Source organism: Denticeps clupeoides, chromosome 12 (assembly GCF_900700375.1).
Source record: "Denticeps clupeoides chromosome 12, fDenClu1.1, whole genome shotgun sequence".
Taxonomy (NCBI): Eukaryota; Metazoa; Chordata; class Actinopteri; order Clupeiformes; family Denticipitidae; genus Denticeps; species Denticeps clupeoides.
In genome coordinates this window covers 1,632,204-1,645,406 of record NC_041718.1, presented here as the reverse complement: position 1 = coordinate 1,645,406, position 13,203 = coordinate 1,632,204, and the positions used below count along the sequence as shown (strand labels likewise).

General features: G+C 44.5%; 1 protein-coding gene across 1 annotated transcript in view; it reads left to right on the top strand.

Moving 5' to 3' along the window:
- The first annotated feature begins 12,426 nt into the window (after positions 1-12,426).
- The window catches only part of cntn2 (contactin 2), a 40,507-nt gene continuing 39,730 nt past the window's right edge, over positions 12,427-13,203 (top strand). Inside the window, exon 1 of the mRNA XM_028997909.1 lies at positions 12,427-12,552. The gene's annotated coding sequence lies outside the window, so the exon portion shown is untranslated. The remainder of the gene's footprint in view (positions 12,553-13,203) is intronic.

Below are 13,203 nucleotides of genomic sequence, written 5' to 3'. Positions count from 1 at the left end.
CTTTTCAAAAGACTGAAGTGTCAATACCCAAGCCTATTCATAGAAAATAAGGGACATCAGGGACTCAACAAAAACACACTTCCAGCCTTATGCATCTGATTTTTTCACACCTCTGCTCTTTTTGCACACTGCTACACATTTTGCACATGTTTGTCTTGTCTTGTGTGTCCTATTTGAAATATCCAACATATCCACTTACAAGCATCCTGCATGATTTTGTCCATTTATGTCCTGTTCAACCTGTTCATTGTACAGAAAGGTTCTACTTTTCTCCTATAGAGAAACCTGTACAGTATTTTAGCTTTAGTTTTAGTTTGTATAGTTGTTTTATGATTGCACTATGGGGGGTTCTATGTGAAACATTATTTCAATACGTGGTATACTGTGTATACTGTTGTACTGACAATAAATCAGTCTTGAACCTTGAATCTAATATTTTAGCATTGCTGTTATAAACTACACATTAAACAGACAGGCCAGGAGGTGTTTGAGGAGGTCCAAAAACCAAAAGCAAGCCAGAAAGGACATATAGATCATGTTGTCAAGTTAATAGCAGAGAACATCTATTTAACAAAATGTGTTTGACAAAATCCTTTTGACAGTTCTGAGTGTTCTAGGCTAATATTAATATTAGCTTGCATGAAGTGCACATACTTTAGGCATTTACATTGCATGGCCAAATGGCTAGATATTTTTCAAAATGTGCCCAACATTAGCCAACAAGCTATTCATGAGTACAACTATAAGGATGACAGAATGTCATGCTCGGACGCAGTGATGTACAGGCCAAAAGTTTGGACACACCTTCTCATTCAATGTGTTTTCTTTATTTTCATGACCATTTACGTTGGTAGATTCTCACTGAAGGCATAAAAACTATGAATGAACACATGTGGAGTTATGTACTTAACAAAAAGTGGAGACCTGACCTCCACAGTCACCGGACCTGAACCCAATTCAGATGGTTTGGGGTGAGCTGGACCGCAGAGTGAAGGCAAAGTGCTAAACACCTCTGGGAACTCCTTCAAGACTGTTGGAAAAGCATTTCCATGACGACCTCTTGAAGCTCATTGAGGAAATGCCATGAGTGTGCAAAGCAGTAATCAGATCAAAGGGTGGCGGTTTTGAAGAAACTAGAATATAAAACATGTTTTCAGCTATTTCACCTTTTTTTTAGTACATAACTCCACCTATGATCTATGAGCGCGGAATCAGGAACAGGAATCAGGAGCAGAGAAGGCAGGTAAGATGTCATCATGAGAAGAGATGAATCCATAATCAAACAATGGCTGAGCACCGGCCAGCTGTCAGAATGCAAATTATATAGGAAACATGTCACCCGTTTCTGCGTTCGTACCGCCAAAGTCACATGACGGAACCACCCTCGGCCCCGGGAACAGAGGAGGAGCATCGCCAGCACTCAGTAATGGGTCCAGGATGAAGCGGCTCATCACACGGAACACTTCTTCGGGGGCAAAACCCGCCACAGTGGACCCCGCAGCTCTCCAGGATGTGCTCAGCTGATCCGGGTTGGAGGCGGAGCCAGATCAGGTGATGAACAGTTTGAGGCGACAGGCGTGGAAGACAGGGTTGACTTGAATGGATGGAGGGAGTTGGACCTGGTAAGTGTCTGGTTTGATACGGTTGAGGATCCTGTAGGACCGGATGTCGCCAATCGTGCTGGGATGCGGGGCCACAGAGCATTATCCTGCGGCACATTGTTTTTCACCAGAGGAAACAGCAACCGGGTGAGTCGGTTCATCTCTACGTAGCAGACCTGTGGGGGCTGGTCCCGCCCGTGTGGAAATTGCGAATCCTTGACACGTAAAACTAGGTGGCCTAACTGCCCATCTAAACCTGCCAAATCTGCTCACAATGCGGGAAGCATAACCATTTTGCCCGTGTTTTCCGTTCATCCACATCTGGCCGTCGCAGAGGCCATCTTCTCCAGCGCCACCTAATACTTTTCACTCAGTTACTGCAGCATCTCCCCCATTCAAAACATGTATGGTATGGTTGGATGGTGTGCCACTGCCACTGCTGTTGGATACAGGGGCTTCACGCTCCTTGCTGAACCTGTCCACTGTCAAGCAGTTTTTTTCCCATTATTCCCTCCGCCCTGACTGTGAGCTCCTCGGTGGATATTCCAAAGCGGAATAGTGGTGGGCACTATATGCCTGCCGCTTCATTATCAGAGCATGACTTCGCCATCTTTTACTTCTCACGTCTCTCATCACAGGGCTGACCTAATGGGTTTAAACTTGTTCAGCAGTCTGGGCTTTTCACTGACTGGTATGGATGGTGCCACCATTCTCACAGTGGGCTCACCCTGGCAGCAGCGCTGGCCTTCTCTGTTCCCTGGCCTGGGTTGTCTCACCACATTTAACCACCAGCCCCTGCCCTGTCATTTAACCACAACCACCAGTGCCCTGTCATTCAGCCATGGCGCCACCTCCCTCTGGTTCTCTGTCATGAAGTCACTGCAGAACTCAAGAACCTGCTCGAGCTGGGCATAATCGAGTGGATCGATGCTTCATCCTGGTTCTCCAACCTGGTGCTGGCACGGAAGAAGTCCGTGTGTGGATCTAAGGTTGGTCAACACTGCTCCAACAGGGCAAGTTCTGCTGCATCCCGAGAGCCTCAACCTGACCGCTTTTGTCACACACATGCCCATCTTCTGCTATACAAGGATGCCTCAGCTCTGTCCTTAGTTGCTTCCAGAAAATCATGTCCACTATTTTTGCTGCAGTTTTGGGGTAGTGGTTTACCTGGATGACATTGTGGTGCATTATCCAACCCCTGCATTACATGATGAGTGCCTGGACCACATGCTCAAGATCCTGGCAGGCCGCAATCTTACTCTGAATGGGGACAAATGCGTCTTCACTGTGCCAGTGGTCGTTTTTTGGTTTTTGCCTGTCTGCAGAGAGCATCAACCCTTTACATTCTAACGTAGAGGCTGTTCTATGCCTCCCTGAACCGTCCGGCCCAACCCAACTCGCATCCTTTCTGGGAATGAATGCGTACTACTTGCGTTTTCTCCCTCAATACTCTGCCACTACAGCCCCTTAGCACGTACTTCTGAAAACTGGGGCCCCATGGGCCTGGTCCTCAACCTGCTCCTCAGCCATCTGCCATCTAAAGGCCCATATTACCTCACCACTGGTGCTTGCTCACTTTGACCTGTCTTGCCCCACTTTGCTGACCCATGATGCCTCTGGTGCGGCGCTGGGTGCTGTCCTTTCTCAGTGCCAACATGATTCTGAGTGCCCCATTGCTTTTGCCTCCAATGTCTCTGATTCTGGCTGAGCAGAAGGATTCAGTTGGGGAGCGAGAGGCACTGGCCTGTTTCTGGGCATATGAGCGGTGGCATATGTACTGGTATGGCCAACATTTCACTCTTTGCACAGACCACCAGGACTTTACGACTCTACTCGCATCTTCAGTCACAGGGCACAGGCTGCTTCGGCTCCACCAATATAATCACTATAATCACAATATATAATCACAATATAATCACACCACTGTTTACCCCCGGCTGGGACAATGTTATGGCGGAACTCATTTCCATGGCCACTGCTGACACTGCTTATCCACATGCTTCATGGACCACTCCATGAAGTTGTGTCTCTACAGAACCTCCAACTGGCTTCAGCGCAAGACCAAGTGCTGTCACATCTTTGCACTTTCATTCGAGAGGGGTGGCCATTTTTTCGGATTAAAGATGAGCTTTCCTGCTGCAATGAGGTCTGCGTGGCACGGGGACTGCAGGCAGTCATACCCGGCAGCTTACAACCTCACATTCTTGCCATGGCTTATGAGGGACACCTAGGGATTGTAAAAAATCAAGCATTGTAAAAGTCCCTGGATAGAGAGGGACATTGAATTTATGGAGAAAGACTGCTCAGCCTGCCTTGGCCCTCCCACACCTCTGCCACTGCAGCCTGTGCAGTGACTGGCAGGTCTATTGTAACACATTCAGCTGGATATCTGTGAGCCATTCCAGGATGTACCATATCATCAATGCTTTCTAGTGGTTGCCTATGACCTTTAATCAGAATGGCCCGAGATCTCCTATACAGGCTTGGTCATGTCTCAGGCGGCCATGGAGTTCCTTGACTATCTGTTCTCAAGGTGGGGTCTTCCAAACACCATTACAACAGACAATGGGCCTCAGTTCACCTCTGTGGACTTTCAGACATTCCTCGGGGACAAAGTACGCACTGCTTTCTATCACCATCTATAACGGTGGTGTAGAAAGATACAACCAGACCTTAAAGAATGTTGTCTGGGCCCACCTGGCCAATGTCTTGGCATTTTCCTCAGCCCTGCAGCGTACCATGCTTCATTATAGATCATCTCTTCATTCCACCTCTGGCATCTCCCCAGCTCTCCTCATGGGTTTTGACTTCTCAGTGCCGGATGAAACCTTCCTGGTTGCCTAGTTATATTGTGTTGTTGCCGTTCCTCCTAGGAGGGAGAAAATGTTACATATGCACATTGGGGGTGTTGGGCAGTGTGTGTTTTGTGTCTGAGTTATGGATGCTGCTGTAATGCATTATGGGTATATGGAAGTAAAGTAAGAGTAGAAGCAGAAATGTGTTAAATGTCCGCGTTTTCAATCAGTGACAGCAAACATAACATGGTTGGTGGTGGTGACGGATGAAGGAAGGACGTGGACGGTAACCAGATGGACGGCCTTGGAGAATCCAGGTAGATGTGAGTCCAGGGGCAATGAGAAAAAGACAGAAGGGGCCCTACAGGTGGTGAAGTGGAGTTCATGGTGTCACAAGCGTCAACGTAGGCCCAGACGTCATGGGTGTCATGAAGAGGGTGGAGGAGCAAACCCAGCGAAGAACTTCCGATTTGCAGTTTTGAGTACTGGGCAACAGGAGAGGTGGAAGATAAACTGTTCAAAAAAGAGCACCCATCTGGCCTGTCAAGGGTTTACCACGAAAAAAACACGGCAGTGGCTGGAGATTTGGATGGTCAGATGGTAAAGTCGAACCACACCTTCCACGCCTTCCGGATGGCTGAAGATGGCTTTGAGTTGTTCTACGAAGACCTGGTAGGTGAGACAGTTGGCAGTGGGCATGGCCAACACGCTGTCATTTGTCCGTGAGCAGGGAGAGAAGAAGAGCAATTTGGGACTCAGTAAACTCGGACGTGGTGACGAGATGAAAGAGCAATTTTTGGCTGGGATGTATAACCCAATTGCAGGACAACACAACGTGGCGGGTGAGCCTCTACCGTTTGATATACGAGTGCGCTTCAGCTTTTGCTGCAACCCCCATGAATGTTCTCGCTTGCAGAATAAACTTGACAGATGGACAACAGGAATCAGGAGCAGAGAAGGCAGGTAAGAGGAATTGGGCTTACTTGGTTATGATGAAAAGAGATGAGCTGAGTCAAAGTCCATTAAGTAAATAATGACTGAGAACCGAACAGCTGTCTGGACGCTGATTATATAGGGAAACGTGTCACCAGGTTCTGAGTTTGTACCACCACGCAACCAAAGTCGTGACATAGAACAGATAAAAAAACATAATTTTAGCAAATAACAGGTCAGTTATCAAGACAGCATCATGTCATGTTCAGTTTTACCTTCAAACTGCCAGTCAATGTCAGCACAAATAAAAAAATGACCATGTTTAATAATTCGTATAAAGTGCTTTGAATTATGAATATGAACATGTGCTGTTCCTGGAAATGCAACTTCAGAAAATCATATTAAGATTTAGTACACAACTTTGATGTGTGAATACATTTCTTTCTTGTTCTCACTGCATTATATTATGAATAAATAATATCCTATGAATTCATTATATATGAATGAAGAGGTAATTATAAGAATGAAAAGGTAATTATACATCAATTATCAATGCTGCCGACTAGCATTTAGACTGACAACTTTACATTGAAATTTTATTTCACGTATAGTTCTATATTCTGTATTTTGGCTATATTCTGTATTTTCTGCAGTGGTGGCCTAGCGTTTAAGGAAGTGGCCCTGTAATCATAAGGTTGTCGGTTCGAATCCCGAGCAGAGGACATATTTTGTTCTGTCATCTTGTGCTGTGCTGCAGTGTTTCATAATGACAATCACTTCACTTTTACTTTCACTTCACTTTACAGAAATTGCACAAACAAAACCTGTTAATATGCATGAGATTGTGCCGATATGCAGACAAGGTCTTGCATCAAAGCTGGATATCCTAGATTACTTGTGGCCTGCTAATGATTGACAGGTGCTGGTTTGTGTGGTGTGGCCCCAGCAGCTTTTCATTATGTATGAACAAAAGGAAGTCGCTCGGTGTAGAGTGCTCCCCCGCCGCACCCAAACACAGACAGCCCCCCGCACTCCCTGAAAGCCTATGATGAGATTTGCAGCGCGTGGCATGACTTGGCTGCTCCTAATGAAAATGAATATGACCGAGTAGTGGGACTCGCTCCTCAGATCTGGAGAATGGGGACCCCCTTAGGGGATCAGCAGTGAAAAATGATCGCGTCCTCTCATGTAAAGGGAACCTTCGCAAAGAGCGAGCGCCACGTTACCGGAATCCTGAACGAATTTAAAACCCAAGGTACTTGCGGGGGTGCCATTTGACATTGTCTGGCTTTCTTTTTTCTTGTGCATGTTCATCCATCTTGGATTCATTTGAGCCAACCACGTTGGTGCAGCTGCATTGCTGAATTATGTTTGTGGTTGGTGTCTGCTTAACGATTTACATATTACTTTGGTAAATGGGAAATAATCCAATAAACAGAAAAGGATAAATAAAGAAAAAAGCATTCCATGTTTGACTGATGATGGGGTGTCTTGTTACTGACCACAAATAATTTTGCATTATATACTTTGAAAATAAGAAATATTATTGTGGACGCACTATGAATGTAAATGCACCTCAGGAACTTGCTCATCACAAGCAGCCATTTGTTTGACTTTAACAAAGTATTAAAATGAATAGTTACAGTGCAAATTTCAGTAGAAAATGCAAAATGCACTTTAGTGGTCAAGATCTCCAGTTTAAATAATTGCTATTTAACTTCTTTTAGACTCCTTCCCCAGGCAGACGAGGGCTGAATTCAGAAGATGATTAGAACTGACAATGGTCTATTGGTGGGTGGAGCATGGTGGAGGTTGAGAAGAGCATTGGTGGGTGGAGCATGGTGGAGGTAAAGAGGAGCACACATCCTGTCTTGGAGTATGGCACGTCCTATGGTTGCCGCCGCAGGTGCAGAAAGGAAAACTGTGCTCCTTTTTCATCCATAGTAGTACAGTCATTACCATAGTTGCCTGTATACTGATCTTCAAATTCAAGGGCTTTGAACATTGAACACTTCCCTGTGCATCTCACAGGCAGTGAAGTGAGATGGTGGAGGATGGGAAGAACTCCAAAAAAGGCAACTAGGGGTAAGGGACAAATGTCTACAAATTTGAGTCAAATGTCGACTCATTTGACTCTTGTCAAACACACCATGCCAAAACAATGAAAGGGTTTATGACCCTATATGACCAAGACTAGCTGGGCTGAAGTGACACCTATAACTACAAAAAATATGGTCTAACCTACTTTAGACCAATGGACCCTGTGAACCGCCTTAGACTGTAAAAGATATGCACCATGCTGAGCATCCGAAGCTGAGGACTGATGTGTGAGAAGCGTGTTATATATCACTGAACTGGTACCTTTGAGGTAGAAATTAATTGTAAGGATGGTGTCAGTAAGAGTGATGTGAGGTATGGCAGTGAAGGAAATGGTTACGAACAAAATCTCTGATTTGTAAGTATCTAAAGGAATGAGTCAACTGTAAGTCAATCACGAAGGGTTGGACTGTACAGGGCTTGGGTGACTTTTTACTTGCAGAGGTGTTAATGTGCATAAATCACTTTTATGTAAATTTCAACACTAACAAAGAGCAGACGATCTTCTGCGTAAGAACACTTTATGTTCAACACCACCCCTTGAGATATCCAGCAATGACCAAAGGCTCAAAGGCGATGGTAAACAGCAATGAAGAAAGTGGGTAACTCTGCCGGGTGACACATTTTAAGAGGAAATCATTTGAGTCTTTAAAGTCTTAGTTATTCGGAACATGTTTTCCTAACGAATGCCATCATACCCTGGTTAGAAACTCCCTACAGGGAGTCAAAGGGCAAAGCTCGTCACAAAGGGCAAAGCTCGCAGTCAAATGGCTATATAACAGGCTGTAAGGATCCTGAACTCCTGAACATGCCCCGGAGTCTTAATGCATGTTACACTCTTTTCGATCTGGCGCTAAGTTTGGTGCTACAAGCATGGTGCTTGTTTGCTATTGTCAGGATTTAACTAAATAGATGTACAAGAAAGAACCACTTATTAGGTATCTGTTTCTGGAAGATGAGAAAATAAACTTTGTTTTGGTGTTTAATTATTACCGTCACTCAGAATACAGATTTTAATGTAACAAGTCATATTACTGAAACCTGCACCTGTCAGTCTTCTTCTTCCTTTTGCTGCTCCCGTTAGGGATCGCCACAGCAGATCAGTCAGTCTGGCTGTCCGGAAAAAACTGACTTTGCAAAGGTTTTACACCGGATGCCATCCATGTTGCAACCATCCCCATTTACCCAGGCTTGATGCTAACTGGCATCAAGAAATACACTGTCACATGCGTCCCCAGTGGCTGGTCTAAACCTGCACCACATCATTAATGACTGTGTAATGACTTTTTCTTCTTTTATCATTTTGTTGGAATGTCTTTTATTTTATTTAATAATGTTCCAGTTCCAGTTCAAACGGAGTGCCTTGGATATCTGTGTACAGGATCACTTTATACTGTTCATCAGTACAACTCAGTTCATAGTCCTTCTGCAGTAACTTGCACTTCATTTTGCCCCCCTTGCTGCTCCCTTGCTCTTTTGTCAAATTATTGGCAAATAAATATTTCACTTGACCTGAAAAGACACATTTAGGTTTGTTAATGGAATTTGCACACTTCTATCATTGCACACTTCCATTACTGCAATCCGACCATTTTTCAGAATTAGATAAATGGCCACTAAGCAGGAGCAGGAGCTTGTCTGTCAGGGTGAGTGTCTTTATTGAGTTGCACCCTTTGCACTACATAGTTGGGCCGAGTTCATTTCCTTGGCCACTCACTCTGATAAGATCCATTATCCCTCCGCTTATACACTTTCTGGCCTTTAATGCTGATCAGAGGACAGCTCCTGCAACCTCAGCCATTAGAAGCAAAATGTGGAAACTGATCCCAGGTCACCCATTAATAGTTTATAAGCAAAGCTGCCATATGTCTGACCTTCCTTCATGTGTATTCTCTCTCATTATTCAGAATTATCTCCTCAATTAGTGGACTGTACAATGCTTTAAAGGAAAGACTGGGACTTTTTTTTATCTATCATTTTTCATTTTTATCCCTCCATGAATTTCTCATGTTCATTCAGTCATCAGACTGTAATGTAAAAATATTTTTTATTTTATGGTTGTAAAATAGAAACTTTTCAGTTGTTCATTAGATTTGATCATTCACTTGTATAAATGTGTCAAGTCATCAGTTGGAACGCGTATTGTTCTCTGGGCAGGTTCCCTGACAGATGCATTAAAAGTTCTCCTGAGTTATGTTGATAATGGTTCAAGATTCTTTAACTGATTTCAGCCATTCAGTATGCTGTCCACTCACATTCATGTGAATTATTAGGCTCCAAATAAACACAGGGCATTTTCACCCTAACAGTTCTCACAATAAGGGATGCCACACATTTCTGATATAATTACATTTTAATTAAAACAAGAACTTCTTTGCTTTGTGCATGTGGATATGTGGTTCACTATTCAAATTGTTTTCCGATGCCATTTCTACAGGTAAATTTACCAGTAAATAGGTAAAATGTGAAGAATTTAGTGGAATGAAAATAAATTTGGTTTCACTCATCGAAGGCAATCATTTGTTTTAAGATCACATGCTGGGCAATAAAGGCTGAAATTAAGATGTTCCTACAGAGCATTTTAAGAAAAACAAAACTGCTGTTACCATGACAATAAAACACACTGCACTTGACATGACAAACCGCAGCACAGTTTTCAATACACACACGTCATCCCAAAGGACAGGGCTCACTGAGGGTCTATGGCAGTGTTTTACTGTCCTGCACTCTCCAAAATGACCTGCCAAATGAAATTTCTTTCAGCATCACTCTTGAACTGTCAGTCACCCTCACCAATCAGCTTAATCAGAATTGAATCCGAATTTTTGGTTTTAGCAGACTGAGTGGAGCAGATATTCTGCTTCTTGTGATGTGGCATGTTTTGCCTGGATTGAATAACACCGATCAGCATAGAACTGCAACCTTTTAACCACTAACTGTCCAGAAATCAACATCTCCTCAGTCATCTGTTTTAAAAAATCCCCCAATTGATTGTCTGATGCCATTCTGTTGATGTAATTTATAACATGATCATTTCGTTTTAAAAATAACCTTGTTACTTATTTTAACACATTTAAAGGAGTATGTCTTTGCCTGATATCTGTACACATTGTAAATAGTTCATCTACTGTGATGAAACACTTATATAATGTTTGATTGTCATGTGGGCAGTGGTGGCCTAGCGGTTAAGGAAGCGGCCCTGTAATCAGAAGGTTGCCGGTTCGATTCCCGATCTGCCAAGGTGCCACTGAGGTGCCACTGAGCAAAGCACCGTCCCCACACACTGCTCCCCGGGCGCTTGTCATGGCTGCCCACTGCTCACTCAGGGTGATGGGTTAAATGCAGAGGACAAATTTCACTGTGTACATCGTGTGCTGTGCTGCTGTGTATCACATGTGACAATCACTTCACTTTATTTAGTACAGGGTGACGGGCGAAGGAGCGCGCAGAGACGGGAAATCTGTGCAATAGAGATTTATTAACTACAACAAAGGAAACGGCACGAGGGCGAAACAAAGGAAAACAAACCTACAGACGTGAGGCACAAGGCCAGGAACACAAAACCAACACTAGACCGGTCGATCTGCCGCGGGAGATTATGACAAGGATGATCAAATGACGTCACAAACACAGAAGAAAACGGATGCTAAAACCTTGTTTTAAACCGATTTAAAGCTGCAATGCTTTTTGGAGTAAAAAAAAAAGAAAGAAAAGAAAATTAATTTTATTAAATAATATCTTCTGATGCCAAAGACACTGCATTTGTTGCAAAGATATTAAGTTAACATGCTTATAAGCTAGTAGCAGGGGCAACATAATGAGTATATTTAATCGGTATTTTCCTACTTTCTGTTGATTTCTGCTAAGAACACTCTGTATCTAAAGAGCTAATGGTGATTAACTGTAGTAAAGACGGTCAGATCCTGACTTGTGCCCGCTGCACAATACGTTTTTGCTCATTTGGAGAATGAATTGAATGAATGAGCTGACCATGCAAATACAGTGTCACACTTTTTCTGTCTTTCTCTCTCTGGTGAAACAAATATGCAAACTTTTTACACTTGCTTTATGTTTGCTTGGGTCAGACTATATGTTTCCTGGTCATATGCTGCCCTCTATTTGAAGTTTCAAGGTTAAATTTGTACACATTTAACGTTTCACTCTAACCCATCCACTGAGGACGCATGTGACCGTCCTAGGTAAATGGCTATGGTTGCATCAGTTAGGGGCATCCACCGTCAAATTTTGACAGGTCTTTGAATGGTCCACTGTGGCAAAACTCTGATGAGAACAGTGAAAGGAGAAAACAACAAAAAGCTTAAAAACGATTTAAAGTGAGAATAAAGTAAATTATTTACCTTTCATACACATTGGATAAATACTGTTCACTCACTCACTACATTTACATTTAGAACATTTATCAGACGCCCTTATCCAGAGCGACTTAAATCAGTAGTTACAGGGACAGTCCCCCCTGGAGACACTCAGGGTTAAGTGTCTTGCTCAGGGACACAATGGTAGTACGTGGGATTTGAACCTGGGTCTTTTGGTTCATAGGCGAGTTACCCACTAGGCTATGATCACCCTAAGGCTACAACCACGATCCACGGACGCTGGACTCATCCAGGGTGGGGTGCCAGTCAACTCCAGGGAGCAAACACATACCATTCACTCACACACTCACACCCACCGGCGATTCGGACGCAAGAGGAAAGCAGAGAACCTGAGGGATCCTGCACCAACATGGGTGCAAGACAAGGCCCAAGCCGGAATTCCAACTCACAACCTAACCAAATGAATGACAATCGCAGGAAATGAGCAGAATAAGACAGAAGCTACACCTATCGTTTATTATAGGGTATTATAGGGTAAAAAGGGTGAAGAGGAGGAAGGCGGTGCTCTCTGGTTTTCCTCCGCAGGTTCCAGTCGGGGGCGGAGAGGGCGTGGTCGGTCGCGAGCGCGCGATGGATTGGCGCAGAGGCGGGAAGGGGCGGGGCTTTGGCGGAGGCTGCGCCGCGCCGCGCTGCGCGGAATGAAAGGAGCGAGAGAGGAGCGCCGGAGAAGGAAGAGTCCGACGTCTTCTCCATCACGCCGCCGGTTGTAGCCCGTTTCCGACGCGACGTACGGTAAGGCCCGCTGACGTTGTCGCCGTCGCCGCCGTTGTTGTTGTTGTTTATTGTCTGAGGGGCGCGTGCGGGGGAGACGCGTCCATCTTTCATCACCCCGCGGATGAAGGCGTCGATCTGGATCTTTCTCCACCGTCCGTGTCTGTCTAATGAAGCCATTTCACGCACGCTTAACCCGGCGGGGGTTCCACACCTACTGAACAGACCCCACTGGGCAGACACCCTTCACTGGGAATCCATACCCGCCCTACTGGGAAATGCTGGGCATCAGCTGTGCTGCAGGCTCAGGGCTTTAGCTTCTTTTTTTGCATTCTGTTAAATATGTGAAATTGAATTTATTCTGTTGTCTTGCAGTTTTTAAACGTTCATGCTGACTGGTTCCAGGTGGCCCATTGGATGTAGATTTGCTTAAAACCTGCATAAACAAACGGAGGCGTATCTCAGCATGTCCTGAAAACTGAGAGCATGCTCGTACTCCAGAGGTCAGCACCACAGACAGCTCAGTTTTTTTTTATACATTCAGCAGCTTCCTCTGTGCAGTGAGAACGTGGAATAAAGACCTGGAATGGGAATTTGAACGCACCAGCGGCCTGAAATTATGCGTGGTGTGAAATGCGACTATTGTGACTCAGCCTAAAGGAATGAGCTGCT